We start from the raw sequence: 16,535 nt of genomic DNA, 5'->3' as shown, positions 1-16,535 counted from the left end.
GTTATTGGGGGTCTGCATTTTGAGATTCTGTCGCGTCTCACCTCTCCGGAGTCCCTCCCTCCCTCCCTCCCTCCCCTCCTTTGTCCACAGGCTTGTATCATGGTCGGAGGACCGTCATCCCTGCGGGATGTTGCCGTGTCAGCCTCCTTGGGTCTGTGCTGCCTTCTGGTTGCTGAGCCGTGTCTGCTGTCTCTGGAGACCCTTTGCTTCCCTCCCCAGGTGCTGCTTCTCTCAGCCGTCAGGTGGAGCCTCCTTCCTGAGCCCCTGTTTCAGATCATCGCCTTGCTGGACCCCTGAGTCCCTGTAGCTCCCGGTCCCCCAGCCCACGGGGGGCGGAGAACTCGGCCAGTCCCTGGGGGGATATGGATGTCGGTCGTGAGTGAGACCGTGTTCAGTATATTTTTCTGTGTCATCTAGAGTTCCTGAGTATTGGAAACACGTCTAGGTAGGTTCTCTGAAAGTCACATCTACAAAAATAGCAGCCCCGTAACCTGCTGTCTCCTGGGCACAGAGCGTGATGCCTTCCTCTCCCAGGATGGAACCGATCACTTCACCAGAGGGAAAATGCAGGGGAGTCTTTGTGCTTTTTAATAGAAAATTTTCTGGAGCACAAAAGTGGACTTGAGGGGAAGAAAGGGGATTTTTTTTTTTTTTTACATTTTTAGAAGAATGAACATCTTTGCACTCAGAAGGGGATAATGGTATATGTATATAATATATGTAATGTACATATAATGTGTGTGTATGTGTACATATATACACACACACACATATCTATAAAGTAATTTTACAGTAACATTAACCCCTTTTGTCCTCTGGTTTTAGAAATGTTCTTCCATTAACTCTTCCATAAAGTGAGGGAAATATGGAATAACTGTCAACCATCAGCACCAAAAAATAATAACTATTAATATTACATGTTTTCATTAATTAAAATAATACTGAAACCTACTGGAGGTGCAGGCAGGAGCGTGAGGTTGGCTTCACAATGAGGAAGCATTTCCTATCTGTCTTTCATGCATTGCCACCTGTCTCAGTAAAGATATTTCCTTTCTCATTGTTTCAAGAAAGCTTAGTTCAGAAGAATGAGCGATTCAATAGACGCGTTCACCATTAACGCTACTAACTCACTTAGTCTTTCGCTCCAAAGATCTTTGTATGCATTTTTTTTCTTTGTTTTGCTTAAGACTTCTGTGCTCTATGTAAATTCATAGAATTATAGTGTGGGCTGTAAAACACTTCCAAACTAATGAGGAAAGGGGGAAGAGCCACCGATGGGTATGTTACACCAAGTAGCGTTAGTTCAACTACTCAGAAGACTTCATACACTGTTGTCTGCACACTGACCTCTCAGACTATGGGTAGGAGGCCTAACTGTCCAATCCTTTCTTTCGGGCATCAGTCTGGGTCAATGTGGCTAAAAGGGCCCTAAGCCAGCAGACTGGATTTGCGCATCTTGTAGGAATTCACTGTCCACAGGACCTTCTTAGGGGCCCCCATCTAAATAACTTTTCTTCCTGACGACATTCCCTAAAATATACCCTGCTTCTTCAGAGGAAATCTGTGTCTCCCAAAGGAGTCAGCTCGCCTTGTTGATCCAGGTAGATACTTGCCAGATACATGATAGCGGCAGAATGAAGAGACCTAAAATGATTTAGTTGGTAAGTTCAGCGTTACAATTTTCAGATAAAAACGTTCACGTTTATTTTTAACGTCACCATCCACGTGGAAACCTGAGACCTGTCACTTGCCATTCGTGTGATTTTGAGCAAGTGATTTATCCTCTTTAAGCCAACATCTTGCAGTAAAGTGGGCATTTTCGCAAATCACAACGCCGCAGTCAGAATTATTGTACTGAAAAAAGGTGAGGAATACGGATGCTCCTAGAGCAACGTCTATTCATAGTAGTCAGCTGGGAACCAGAGTGTCTTTTCCTCTAGTTCACACAGAGCACTTCCTAGCCTCAATTTTCCAAAGACACTCTCCAACCCCCGCCCAGCATCACTTATCCGTGTGTTACTGATGGCACCGGACTCTTCTCTAGAGAACATGACCCAGTGATGACCCTGCGGGTGGCATCACACGGAGGCTGCAGTGTAACAGATAGAATCCCTTCCATCAGAAAACGGTTCCTGTAGCCACACAGGGAGCCAGCAGCGGCTCAGACTCCAAATTCCAGGATCAATGCAGGATCAAGGGTACAACACTTCCAGAGTAAGGACCTTCTGCGGAGAGGTTATCACATCCTCAAACCTGTTTCCAGCGATATCTGGCAGCCTCACTGGTCATGCTTCTCCATCCAGGGAATCGGAGCCCTGACCTGAAGGAGACGTGGGGTCAGAATACCCAGGAGGGGACCCAGACCTTGCGCTGGTGACTGGGGCTACCCTGGAAGGTCCCCCGCGCTTCTCCGGAGGCAGCCAGAGCAAACTGCCCAGAGTCTCTGCGCCTCCCCCAGAGGAAGATGACACAGTTAAGCCACACAGTTGCCCAGCAGACGGACTGATGCGAAGCAAACAAAATGGTAAAGAAAGCTATGTTTCTTTTCTATTCAAAGGGAGTATTCACAAAGGCAGTTACTTTATAAAAATAGCAAAGGGCACTAAATATTCAATAGGTGGCCAGTTCACGATAAGTTTTGGTCCCCTCTTTTCTTTTAATTCGGGAAAAGAACTCCCACACCCTCGGTAGGTGTGATTTGCCACGGCTGTGCGTTTGCACACAGGAGGTGAATACAGGCTCAGTGTTTCTCTTGGGTTAGAAGTATGGGGACTCGCAGCTCAATCAGCCCTTGACAATTTCCCAAGAATGTGAAAGCACTTGACGTACACTCAGCATCTGTGTATGAGGCTCTGGGGGCTCTGCTGCAGGTGGCCTCCCTGGACATGCAGCAGGCGCTGAGCTCGAATAAATGCATCTTTTTGTTCTGCTCTTGGCTTTCGGAGACCCTGGGGACCTTGCCCTCACTGTGCTCCTTGGTTTTCAAGGAGAGGGTTTTATTAGGAGCTACGGCAGAATATTTTGCTCGTTCCTTTCATTGCGATTTAAAAAATGTTTAGTATTTTTAAAATTCATATAAAATGAGAAATTAAAATGCCATTTATTTTCAGTTTTTAATGGGAACTATAAATCCTCCATTGTGCTATAAAACAATGAATTGTACCCACCTCGGTGTTGCTGTCTGCTCTGCAGGTCTGGGTGAGAGCACTTCGGTTCTCTTTGTGGTCCAGATAGAGATCTGTCTCCCCCAGAAGACAAATTCCTTGAAGGCAGGGCCTGTGTCTTTTTCAAATGTGTATTCCCAGTAATCAGTCATGTTACTAATAAATAGATACATAACTGATGAAGTGGTCCAGCTCAGGCCACCACCGACAGAGGGTCCAGATCGGTTTTAACAGAATTTTAAGGGCTTCAGATCAATCCAGCTAGTCTTCAAGACACACTTAAAAGCGGAGAAATCAAATATACAGGCTCAGAATCCATGAAAACCATGATACGGTCCTGCTGTAGAGCGAGAGACGATGTCACGTCCAGGCCTTGGTCCGGGAGTGATCAGAGTCAGGGTCGATGCCCGGCAGCAGTGGAGACGGGTCGCGGGCATCTCGCTCTGAGCCGAGCAGTCCTCCTGGTGAGAGGGGTCCCTCCCTGACAGACGTGGGCCAGGAAAGTGCGTCCAGTGTAGCTCAAATCTGCACTCACACTGGGTACGTTTTACATCTACAACTTAGTTATGATTTTATTTCAACTTCCGTGCGGCTGAGTGAAAATGCCTGCCTCATGTTTTGGTTCCAAAACCCTCATTGTGCGTGTGTGTGTGTGTGTGTGTGTGTGTGTATTCCCTCTACACGTGTATCTAGAAGGAGGGTGGGAATACTTTTGTTTTCCCAGGGTGCCTTTGTGGGCACACTGTGAGTTTTTCCATTCCTGCTATGGGCACCATCCTTCAGAGGATGCTGGACCCAGAGGAACACGACAGAAAAGTGTGTTTTGAGCTAAAGGCAGAGGGAAGGCAGACAGGGCCGGTGAGACAAGGAGGTGGGATAATGAAGCCAGGAGAGGGGAGGGGGAAGGCAGGTTCCTCCGGGCACCTTGTCCACCGCGACTGTCGAGGTCCCGGGACGGCAGGGATAGTGTGGCCGGCAAAGCAGCAAAGAGTCCACGCAGCGTCTCAGAGGAGGAGGCCAGCGGCTCAAGGGGAAGCAGCTTCTCCCTCGGCCGACAAGCGCAGGGGACGGGTGGCTGGCTGGCTGGTCGCCTGCTTCGCGAGCAGCGATGACCCGTCCTCCCCATGCTTCACGCGGTCCCCTGTCCTCAGGTTGGGGACAGGTGGGGCCTCCTCCCTGCGGATTCTAATGAACCTTGTTGAGTTTAGTCATGAGATGGTCTGGAAATAGACCATTTGTGGTGACCCAAATGGGAAGGAAATCCAAAAAAGAGGGGATATATGAATCCATATAGCTGATCTACTTCACTGTGCCGTGGAAACTGACACAACATTGTAGAGCAACTATACCCTAATAAAATAATAATAACAGTAATAAAAGGCAAAGGGAATCAGTCACTCATTGATCTGATTTCAAGCATGGCTCTTAATAGAACCAGGAATCCAAAACTTTCAAGCCATCTCTTAAGGTTTCGCACATCCTTTCTCGATCTTTATGTTAGCACGTTTTCTTAGATTTTCTACGCTCTACGAATTGATAGGTTCTAAACTCCTAAATCAAAACATGTTTCATTTCATTTTGGAACTTAAAAACTACTTTTTTTCCTTCGTTTTCTCCCTGGCAAACAAAAGTTCCTTCCTTTCCTTCAAATTCCAAAGATGTGAGTTTGCGAGCTGAGCAGACACATTTACACGAGCTTTCAGTCCTTGTTGTAAATTTGTTTCTTTAACGTTGAGCATAGTTATTTCCTGATCTTGGTATGAGTTTCCTTAGATTGTTCACAGCTGACTAACATGACCTGCTGATGAGAGATCAAAACACAGATCATCTTTCTGAAAACAATATGCTTTGCTTATGGGTAAAATACTTTGTTTATGGATTCTCAACTTCTTTTTTTTTTAAGATACAATTCCATTTAAGAAGTTTCAAAAGGTAAAAGAGATTGCTGAAAAAATATTTTTAGGACTTAATAAACCTCGACAACATAACTAGTTTACCTTTTCAATGAATCCTGTTACCTGATGCGATTACCCAGCTTATAGCCACTCACCAAGGGCGGCTCTCATCGGATGAGTAAATGAGACAAACTCCACGAACTTCTGCGACACACAAACGCAGAGGTTGGTGCCTCACTTCACGGAGGGACCTGCGTTTTGAATGTGACCTGAAAGTCTCTGCTCTGGACACTGAAGCACGAGTTCTCTGCTGCTGTTTAGCCAACGAACACGCTGCCTCGGTCCGAGAGGCCGGCTCCCTGCAGCCCGTCAGCCCCGCCGCGTCCAGCGGAATCCACCACTTTTCGCCATCTGTTTCCAGACGTGGTAAAACTGTAATATTTCTTAGCAGACTGAGCATTGCTACTTGGATCCCACAACATTCTTTGCACGCGGGGAAGAGCTGGCAGCTCCTGAGCCTGGGGGCAGCAGAGACCTCGTGAAAATCTAGGCTGAGTGACTTGTTCCAGCGTCAAAGCTTCTGAGGCTGAGGTTTGCTTCTTTATTCGCTTTTAGAGAATGAGAGTCTGGGGAGTGAAGGTGGAGGGCCTGCCTTGGAAAATCAAGGGATCTGTCGATTGAGAATCGTTGCAGGTCTTCACCAGAATTGGTCAAGTTACTCACTAGAAATTCTCATCTATTTTTATATTGTTGTAGGTGCCAAGTGAACAAGCTTAGTATTTCAACCTGTAAAAATATTTGAAAATGTTCAAGTTTTGAAGCATTGAGAGACAGTAGTGAATATTTAAGACTCTGCAACATACTAGAAGACCCCCTGACCTCTCTAAGTCTGACGGTGTGTACGTGCACACCTGTGATGTGGGAAAGCGCATGTGGCATTGATCACCTATGTGGGTGCAATGCCAACGCCACATGGCTTTGCAGTCTCTGATTTTTGCAAGTACTTTTCTTCTTCTTGAATATATTTTGTGTTGATTAAACTATTCATCATCCCCCCCCACAAATAAACATTACTCAGCCTGTACCACTGACAACCAGCTGAGAGAATTCTACCTAAATTTTTTTTAGAGAAAGAAATTAAAACTCACCCAATTATTTGAGAACCTACGGGCTTTCGATGAAGAGTCTGGTGGAAAACTAGTTCTCACACTGGTCAGTTACTTCCCCTTTTTGGGTTTTTATTCTCTGCTCTCACATACAAAACCGGCTTGCTGTGCATCTGAAGTCACCAAAGGAGGCCTGAGCTTGTCACCCCTTCCTAAGGCCTTCTTTGTCTGCTTGGCCTGGGAGTGACCTTCACCTGTGGTCATGCTTCGTGTTGGATGCTGGCGTCTACCTTTGCGCCTCTGTAATGGGGCTGCACAGATGGCAGAGCTGTGCTCTCATTTACGAGGTAGGAGCAACTTCCATACGGCACTTAATCTCTCATCCTTTTGGCTCTGATCTGAAGTGACTGTGGATTGAATCTCTCATCCCTTTGGCTCTGATCTGAAGAGACTGTGGATTGAGTGACCGGATGAGACCCTCGGCCCTTCCAGGCCTCCTACAGGTTCCCCGGTGTGGTTGGTATTTGCTGCAAACGGCACTTCAGTGCGAGTGTTATTTTTCTCACTGAAGAGGCGGGTTCGGGTACGGGATGAGATTTATGTAGGGTTTTCTTCCTGAGAATAGAAATCAGAAGGAACAGATGCTGGCTCTGGGGCTCAGTGCAGAGGGAGCCTGCGGCCTTCACAGAGTCCAGACACGGAGGTGATGGTGCGTGGGTACTCCTGGGATGTAGGCGAGGGACCGAGAAGCAGGCTACAGTACTACCCAGTCCACCCTGGGGGAAAGGTAAAAAAAGAAGCAAAAATAATTCAACTAAAGTTAACAGAAAAAGAGCAAAAAGAGTAAGAAAGAGAAAAATTGTAATGCAGGGAGGAGAGAAGCAGATGGGAAGTGAAGCGATTATTTTTAGGATGGCTCCAGTATGGGAAGCCAAGGCATCGTGGGAATAAGCATGAGATAACCCAATTTATGCAGCTATTTTTAAAAAGTCAGCATCATCTTTAAAAATGGTCAAAGCACTGGGTGGGCTTTAATCAGCACTGAAGGCTGTGCAAAGTCCCACAGTGTAAGCCGCCCACGGCCCCTAGAAATACAACCACGACTCGGTGACACTGGACCACGGGAATGACCGCCCAGGCTCGTGGGGCAGCTGGTGGGACGTGCTCACCACCGGGCTGTCGGGCTGTGGGATGAAGGAGGGCGTCCCCTGACAGGACGAGCAGAGCGTGGGCTCTCAGCTCCGGCAGGTGAGCAGGCACCACAGGTCGTGTCCCCATCCGGACAGGAGGAGGACAGATGGGTGAGCAGGTGTATTTCAAACCTCTGCTGTGTTGCATCTGCTAACACGGCCTTGGCTGTAGAGGCAGCTGTGGAGCCCGGCGCCAGCCACGGTGGACGTCTTCGCTCCCGAGGGGGGTACCCGCAAGGTGTGTGGCGAAGCAGCAACACCCCAGGGGTGACTCAGCCCACCTACCGGGACCCACCCTGCTGAGCGCGTGTGCTGGGGCTGGACCCACCAACAGGCTCACTCCCCGCGCCTCCGTCCACAGTGAACATGGACGTTTGGCTTGAGGGTAGAGTAATTTGGGATACCTTTTTATTTCTAAAGTACTTGGGTGATAAAGCACGAGGCAGTAGCCTTCAGTCTGCAAACCGGTAGCTCAACACCCCCTCTGAGCCTCGAAGGTGCCGGAGCCCAGGGTGGGCACGGGGACCTTCCGCGACGGTGCGCAACGGCAGTGACCTGGGGCCAGGTGACTGGCCAGGCGGCCATGACCTGGAGGCCGTGACCTGGGCCAGGAGCAGTGGGGGGCCGGTCGGCACCCTCACGCCCGTACACCACACAAAAGCTTTCAGCATCTACTGAAGTCTGTAAATAGTCCCACCGTGGTCGGCACCAAGCCACCAACACGGCTTCAGCTGAGTCACACATTTCTGAACTTCTCCTGGTTGGCTGGTCTGAGCTGGTTGGGGACCGGGCACTCCGGGTCTTCCTCACTCTCACTGATTTTTAGAGCCATCACTCGGCACGTTTGCAGGCAAGGGCATCCCTGCCTGGTTTCTCCCCCGCCCAGCTGTCCGTGCAGGTGTGGGCTGGGGTCAGTAGCATGTGGGCGTGTGCGTGCCTGGGCCCCCTCTCGGGCCGGACGCTCTGCCTTGTGAGGGGCCACCTGGCACCCTCTGACCAGGCCCTCTGGAGACCCCGCGGTCCGTGGTGTCAGGAGCTGGGCCCCGGGTGCTGGGGAGGCGGCAGGAAGGGCGCACGTCCAGAGAGCGGCGTTAGGGAGCCTCTGTGCTGGGCCACAGCTCTTCTTAGGTCTCAGCGCAAGAGCCCACAAAGCTGCCCTGTGGCCCCACATACATGATCCCCGTGAGCCCAGCAGTGATATTTAGAAGGAAGGAAACCGGAGTCAAGTATTCCCTCAGTCAGGCATTCTTTTGCCGAAGGCCCTTCAGGGACCTCTTCCAGACCCCCTGATGGGCTCCTCTGTTAAGGCACCTGCCCCTCCCCCATCCCCCCACCCCCACGCAGCACTCGGCACGCAGAGCACTTTGCCTAGTGGTCTCCGAGACCCACGACAAACATGTACTATTTTCTGTTTAGAGGGAGGGGTAGCCTGGGGACCACATGGCCACTGGAGGGAAAGCCAGGTGGACGTCAAGCTGGGTGGTGACCCTGGGGGGCAGAGATGAGGTTGGCCAAGAAAGAGGAAACACTTTGTTCTTGTGTGTTCTGGAGGAAAAGTATAGCCAGCGCCAGTTCTCAATAATCTGGACTCCAGACCCTACTCAGTCCATTGTCCCCTGGGATTTCTTGGTCCAAATTAACACGTTTTGTCCAAAGTGCCTACCTGCACCCCAGCATTATGACCTCCTGTCTCCCCACTCAACTCCATTTCAGAACCTCTGCCAATAGCCATCACCCGGGGCAAGAACAGAGAAGAAAGCAAGGATGACAGATTCTCTCCTGCTGCAGGAATCCCTGAGGGCAGCTAAGGACGGCAACCGGAGCCCCAGCAAGGGGAAGGGCCTCGAGGCCTCTGAAGAGGGGGCAGAAATGAATATGATTGTCTGTGTTCTGCCGATGAGAAAACTGTAAGAATCTATAAGAAATGTAAATTTATATCATTCCCCAAGGCAGGTAAATGGTCCCAATAACCAAATGCAAGGGACCGGACCTCAAAGCCACTTCTCCTTTGCACTCCTTTGCCCCTGGAGGACCTTCCCCTCATTGCAAACTGGACATTTTAAGCATAATCGGGCTGCTCCAGCATGATGCCGCTAAGAAAAGGACTGATTTATTCTGACCGTGGTTAGTTTTGAAAAGGTACAGATTAACAAGCAAACAAAAAATAGCATCACCAGATGGTCGCGGGGATTCTCACGGCCCATTGAAGACAGTCACCAGAGCAGGCAGCTAGTTCTGTGCCAAGAACCCTTAGAAGGACCAGCTTGGGGTTGACGCTTGGCTTTTATCGCCCCCCAGGGGCCCTGGGACGGTTTCTCAGCATTTCTAGACCTGGACTTCCGGATCCATAAAGTGTGAACATCACAGAGCTGTTGGGAGGATGACAGGACAGGAGGGCGTCGAGCCTATAGCGCAGGGGCTGGGGAATGAGCCGGGGTTTGTATTTTGGGCGATTGTTCTGGGGACGCTTCCCTGCTTGAGGAACGGTCAGTGTTCTGGGGCTCGTGGGTACTTGGGATTTCATAAAACGCTCTCTATGCCTCTGATTATTGTGTGGAGGATATTCACTCATCTAATCTGTCCTAGAGCCTCGGCAAAGACTGACCCTAGCAGTAAACAATGAGTTGAGTTGAGTTAAGAGCTAAAGCGCAGTCTTGTTGTTTTGTAAATTCTCAGTTGCTTTGGATGCAAAGGTCAAGGTCAGTCTTGAGATCTCAGCCAAGGTGACCCAGCAGGATGCTCCTGGAGACGTGGAGGGGTGTGTCCTACGGGGAGAAATCTATCAAACTCTTGGTCTAATTCCTCCCAAAATATGCTCTCAGACCCGTTGAATGGCCTGTACCCTCCTTCCATCCTGACCAGTGTGTTGAGAACGAAGACACCCAGGACGATAGTTCAGGAATGTTCCCTGTCGGCATGTTCTGGGCACTTCCGTGAGGCAAAGAGTGTTCCTTCGTGAGCACCAGCAGGTCCAAGGATCCACGTTCTTCAGATCATGGCACAGAGCTGGCTTGTCACAAATGTTCAGGGTCTGGAATCATCTCTCCAGGCCAGGATGGGGGCCCCAGTCCTGTGCACACCCCACCTCAGTCCCCTGGATGTCAGGGCCCCCAATTACCCTTGATGGGAACAGCTCGGGCAGCTTTTCCTTCAAGAGGGCCCTTTTCCTGCCAAGTCTGTCCTTGCATCCTGGGACCTTCAAGCCCAAATCTGGAATAACTCTTTGCAGACACAGTGAAAGTGAATATGTCTAGAGTGATTTACGCGTCTGTTTGAACTTACATTCCTATGTTTCGCTGCTTGCTGTGGGCAAGAATTTTCTGATGGCTTATGATGAACAGAGTTTATATTAGAAGCTGCTGTTTACTTTCTGAGACATGAAGTGGTAATTTCATTAAGGGCTTTCATTAGATCTTGGTAACTTGCAAATTTTCTCCAGTTTCATTTGCATACAGAACGTTATAAATATAAAGGGAATTCTGGATTTGTCATTTAAAGAAAGATCCAAAATTGCAGAATTGAGATGGATAACATTGTTTTTATATATGTACAGATTGTCGCAAAGGTGTTCGTTAAAGTTTCCATGGGAAGAGTCCGTGCTCCTTAGTCGTGATATAAGTGGTTTCAATGATCTCACAAGCTTATCCATTATCTTCAAGCAGGTGAGTGGGGGAGATGCGAGATTACCGTGGAATGCGAGAGTCCCTCAGAAGGTCATGGACTTGCAAGATTGTGTTTAGAGCCTTCTCATTTGTCTTTACTCAGATGAAATAAAACCTCCTCCACCTTGAATTCCTGGAAGTAGGATGCAGATTTTAACCCTTTCTTACCCTCCAAGGCAACCATTTTAGAAACAAAAATATATTTGTCCTCTGGGGTAGAAGTGAGATTTCCCCGCTGGCCTGTGTGTCTGAGCACACGTGCCTACAGGAAGCTGCTGCTTCAGAATCTTTCTGGACAGGATCCCATCTTGATCCCAAGAAGATGACTTAACTAGAAGTAAGGCAGACAGGGGCAAGAAGACATTTAAACACCATCCTTTGTTGCAGGAAATTTGTTTCTAAGCTCACCCTCAAGTCATTGCAAAATATGATGGGAGGAGATCAAAAGGAACCGAGGCACAGAACCATGAGACTGGTTTCAAAGGCCCTGCCTGTTTCCAGGACAAGGTTCCTTTCATGAGGAAGCTTGCTGGATAATAAAGTATATGTACAGCTTCTCTGTCAGGAATGAATTTGGGGGAGGGTACTTTTCAGTAGTAAAATGACTACAGTGGCACCATAATTTTAACAAAATTAAGGAAATAATTAAACACATTTTATGCTATGAGCTTTTCTGGAAATTTCCTTTTTGTTTGTCACATTGTGACTCAGTAACTCAATGCTGGAAGGGTCTCGGGGCACTGTGAGGAAAAAGTGGGAATTGGAGACTATTTGCTGTTAGGTATGGAGTACAAGGATACAATAGTGATTCAGCCAAAAAAAACTCACTAGCAAATTTATACCTCCAGTGAAGCTGAGTTCATTTCACATAACAGAGCCTGCTTCATAAGCTTATGTAAAGATTAAATTGTTAATAAATACAACTAAAAATTAAGAATGTAATATTAAAATTTTAATAAAGACTGAATCGTTCGTAAAACTCAGAAGAATATCTGACACAGTTTAAGTGTATCAATCAATGTTAGTTATTATGGTTGTAGTTTAAAATATCGATTTATAAAAATTGGAGTATATGTAGAAAATATTTGCAAATGATATGACAAATAAGGGGTTAATATCCAAAATGGATAAACAGCACATACAACTCAACATCAAAAAAATAAAAAATAAAAAATGGACAGAAGACCTGAATAGACATCTTTCCAAAGAAGCCATACAAATGGCCAAGAGGCACGTGAAAAGATTCTCCACGTGACTAGGCATCAGGGAAATGCAGATCAAAATCACACCGAGATGTCACCTCACACCTGTGAGAATGACTATTATCAAAAAGACAATAAATAACAAATGTCAGCCTGGATGTGGAGAAAAGGGAACACTCGTGCACTGTTGGTGGGAATGTGAATTGGTGCAGCCACTGTGGAGAACAGTACGGAGGTCTCTCAAAAAACTAAAAATGGAACTACCATATGATCCAAGAATTCCACTCTTGGATACATACCTGAAAGAAACAAAAACACTAATTCAAAAAGATACATGCGTCCCAATGTTCATAGCAGCACTATTCACAATAGCCAAGATATGGAAGCAATCTAAGTGTCCATCAACAGATGAAAGGATAAAGATGTGGTGTGTATATATATATATATATATATATATATATATAATGGAATATTGCTCAGCCATAAGAAAGGGTGAAATAGCGCCATTTGCAACAACATGGATGCACATGGAGGGCATCATGCTAAGTGAAATAACTCAGAGAGAGAGACAAGTACTGTGTGGTCTCACATGTGGAACCTAAAATACAACAAATAGTGAATCTAACAAAAAAGAAACAGTCTCTTGCATATAGAGAGCAAACTAATGGTCACCAGTGGGGAGAGGCAAGGGAGCAGGGTCAATAGAAGGGCTGGGGATTAAGAGGTACAAACTATTATGTGTAAAATAAGCTACAAAGATATATTGTACAACACAGGGAATACAGCCAATATTTTATGGTAACTACAAATGGAGCATAACCTTGAAAAATTGTGAATCACTATATTGTACACCTGTAACTTATATAATATTGTAGGTCAACTATACTTCAACATAAAAAAGTAAAATCTGAATTGGAAAAAAATTAAAGTACACATTCAATATTTTTTCAATTTTTATTGACAATGTCTAGAATATTAACATAATCTAGTTATAAATTTAGCAAGAACGCTTCCTTAACTATACCCATCATTTAAAAATTCATCATAATATCAGTTCATTAAATCATCCCCTACTTTCACTTGCTACGACCTTTTTTTTAATCTACCACATGTCTCTCTGGAATTATGTTTATGATTTGATATTTCTGTTATGGGAAAGAAGCCATGCTGGTCAATCGAGGGCCATGAGAGGAGCTCTAAAATGATAAACACAGGTCAGGGAGGCTGACTGTTACATTACTTTCAGACCAGAACCTCCGCAGCACTTTGGCAATTATGAAATGAAATTACTGTGTGTTTTGTTCTCTGCATTTTCTTTTTTGACACTTATTAGGATGGGTTTGACGTCATTATTTTGAAAGTCTAGGCTTATCATTTCGTGTCATAAATAAATACAACTGCTATTTCAAGAAAACACAGCACAATCAGTTCAAAATCAGAAAGCAAATCGTGGCTCCACGGAGAAAAGCTGAAATGTTGTGACGATGTAAAGCGTGGAGAAAAAGGTTGGCACTGACAAGAGCAATGAGTCACTGTAATGACTCGGCTCCAGGCTGAAATCTTAGGGGGAACATGTAGGTGGCAGAATAAGGGAAGGAGGTGCTGTGGTTTCAGTGTCTGTGCCCCTCCCCACAACCTGTGTGCTGAAGTCCTAACCCCAAGGTGACGGTTAATGCGGGAGGTGATGAGGTCAAGAGGGTAAAGCCCCCCGAGAATGAGATCAGTGTCCTTTCAAGGGGACCCCACACAGCCCCTGGCCCCTTCCAGCACCCGAGGACATGGCGGGAAGATGTGGGTCTGTGAACCAGGAGGTGGGCTCCCACTTCCTCACCAGACCCTGAATCTCCCGTCCAGCCTGCAGGACTGTGAGAAACCAGTGTCTGCTGCAGACAAGCCCCCCAGTGTGTGGTATCCTGCTCTGGCGGTGAACGGACTGAGACAGGAGGTGAACGTGGAGGGGCTGGTGGGCCCGCGGCGAATGCTATTGGGACCAGGTGTTTTCCTGGAAAACAGAGGTTGAGGAAGGGGTCGCGCAGCACTGCGGAGAGATGCAGAAGTGGGCGGCGTCGGGGCTGCTCTGCTGAGCACTGGGTCTGTGTGCGCGCGCATGTGTGCGTGTGTGTGCGTGCGTGTGTGCGTGTGCGTGTGCATGCATGTGTGTGTGTGATACCCGACAGCTTTCCCATCACTGAATGCAGATCCCAGGGCTTCCGAAAGGACAGTAGAAGGTCCTCACCCCGTGTGATGCTGTGTGCTCAGGACACGGCCACCATGGCTCCGCAAGGAACTGTCAGGATGGCTGAACACCGCCCGGGTGCTCCGGCAGGGCTGAGAAGATGCGATGGAAACCGACACTGATGACCTGAGGGGACGAGGCCTCCAGGTGGGGATGGGAGCCCTGCGCTCTGGCTAGCACTCAGGCCTCCACCGTCTGTCAGAGGGCAGGTTGACTCACTGGGAGGATAAGCCATCGCCCCACCTTCACCCTCCGACCTCTGCCCACCATCATCTGGCCCGACCTCCAGGAGGGCTTTCCCCCTGTGGTGCCTTCTGGGGTCCCTCTGAGTCCCGGTTTCCCTGTCCCCCCTAAGTGAGTCGCCCACAACCTGCCTTCTTCTCCAGCCGGGGCTCAGCTGGCCATAGACTTTGCATTTGGGCTGACAGTTGTGTCCTGATTGTTCGTGTGTTGAAGGCCCAGGTCCCAGCACAGGCGGAGGGTTTACGGTGCCCCCCAAGCCCCCCAAATCTGAGAGACAAACAGCCGACCACCCGTATGCAAAGGAGGACACACCGCATGACTCCCCTGTCCAGCCACGTTCAGATCAGTTGTCTCACTCCCCTCGCCCTTCCCTCCCCCGGCCTCTCCCTCCTGCCGCCTTCCTGGATGTGAGAAGGATGTGCTTCCTGGACCCCCAGATCACAGATGGGAAGCCAGGACGGCCAGCGGGGGTGGGGGTGGGGGGGCTTTGGGGAGCCCTGGGAAAGGTCCAGGCATTAAGGAGCTTGGTTTTGAGCTCAGGGAGAGAGAGCAAAGCTGACAGACGATGATTCTCATGGAGAAGTTTGAATCTTGCAAGAAAGTGAGGTTTCGGGAAATCTTCCTGGGGCTTCGGCGGGGACTGAGGTGGGAGGGGAGCTGGGGGAGGGGCGCGAGGGGTATCGAGGCCAGAGCCCCAGCACACAGGTGGGAGCCCCTCCTCCCATAGCCAGACCGCGTCCCTGCCTGGACCGTCCACGCCCTGTTCAATCAGGCGATACGTGTCTGCATTCACCCTTCTTGCTCTGGGACAGGAGTCCTTTCAGGGTTACTGCTTCAATAACAGCCCCCGAGCTGGGTGTCTGAGGTTTTGCGCACAGAAATCCGTCTGGCTGAAATGTTTGGAGACCAGATTTTGATCCAAGTTCCATTTCCTCACAAGAATGGGTAAACTAAGCTTTAATAATCAAAGGTGACCTTTCCAAGGAAGCTGCGGCGTTTGGAAAGTGTCCACCGAGTATCTGAGAACAATGTCGAGGCATCTTCTCCGCTGTAGCTGGTGGGGCTGGCGTCCCTCACCCCCCGGGGATCTGGGCGAGTCTCGGAGGGGCCGTGTCGGGTGGGAGACTCTGGCTGGGCCTGGGAATGCTGCCTGCTGGGTTTTCCTGCTTCTCGGAATATTTATGAAACCATGATTTTCGTTAATCTCACAGCACGGCCTGCCACCCTGATGGGCCACAGGGCAGCCTGGGGATGGGCCCCTCTCTAGAGAGGGCAGTGCCAGCAGCAGCCGTGTCACCCTGGGGTCCCGGGCCGCACTCAGATGACCCACCGGCTGGTGGGGTCTCCAAACCCTTCATTTGGTCCCCGGGTTAGTTTTTGTCTTAATTTGCATGGTTTTGACTGAAGTCATCTGGCAGTATTGAAGCCCAGAGCAAAACCAGCGATTTCATCTGACATTATTGCGTGTAGGTTCATGAGGTTTTGTGGTTTCTTCATCAAGCATGTAGTTAAATGTTACAAAATGAAACCATAAAAACCTTGTCTAGGAAAAATTCATGTCTCTCCAGAGGCGCCAAATGTGCTTTAAAACTAAACGGTTGGGGAGGCTGGAAAAGGTTAGTCTCCAATTTAGTAAACTTGCTTAGATGAGACATTAAATCTAGCAATTAAATTGTTTTTAATAATTTAAAATTTTGAAATAAAAATAAACTTGGAGAAGAGGCTGGTACAGAAAAACAGTGTCCTTCTGAATATTTCAGACCCTCCAAAGGTCAGATGTTGAATTACAGCTTTGACCAAGATCTGTGGGATCGTTTGACATTAAAAAAATAAATCA

At 48.2% G+C, this 16,535-nt stretch overlaps 1 long non-coding RNA gene across 2 annotated transcripts; it reads left to right on the top strand.

Moving 5' to 3' along the window:
• Nucleotides 1–6,580: 6,580 nt before the first annotated feature.
• LOC125960663 (uncharacterized) lies at nt 6,581–11,995 on the top strand. 2 transcript variants are annotated; one of them, XR_007470553.1, is made up of 4 exons: nt 6,583–7,413; nt 9,069–9,262; nt 10,909–11,017; nt 11,405–11,995. It is a non-coding gene; the product is annotated as an uncharacterized LOC125960663 (long non-coding RNA). The 2 variants fall into 2 exon arrangements; XR_007470552.1 differs by having other exon boundaries at nt 6,581–7,413; nt 9,069–11,017.
• Nucleotides 11,996–16,535: the final 4,540 nt, after the last annotated feature.

The sequence above is a fragment of the Orcinus orca genome, chromosome 12 (genome assembly GCF_937001465.1).
Source record: "Orcinus orca chromosome 12, mOrcOrc1.1, whole genome shotgun sequence".
Lineage (NCBI taxonomy): Eukaryota > Metazoa > Chordata > Mammalia > Artiodactyla > Delphinidae > Orcinus > Orcinus orca.
Note: the sequence above shows the minus strand (reverse complement) of the source record. Positions and strands in the feature narration are given on the sequence as shown.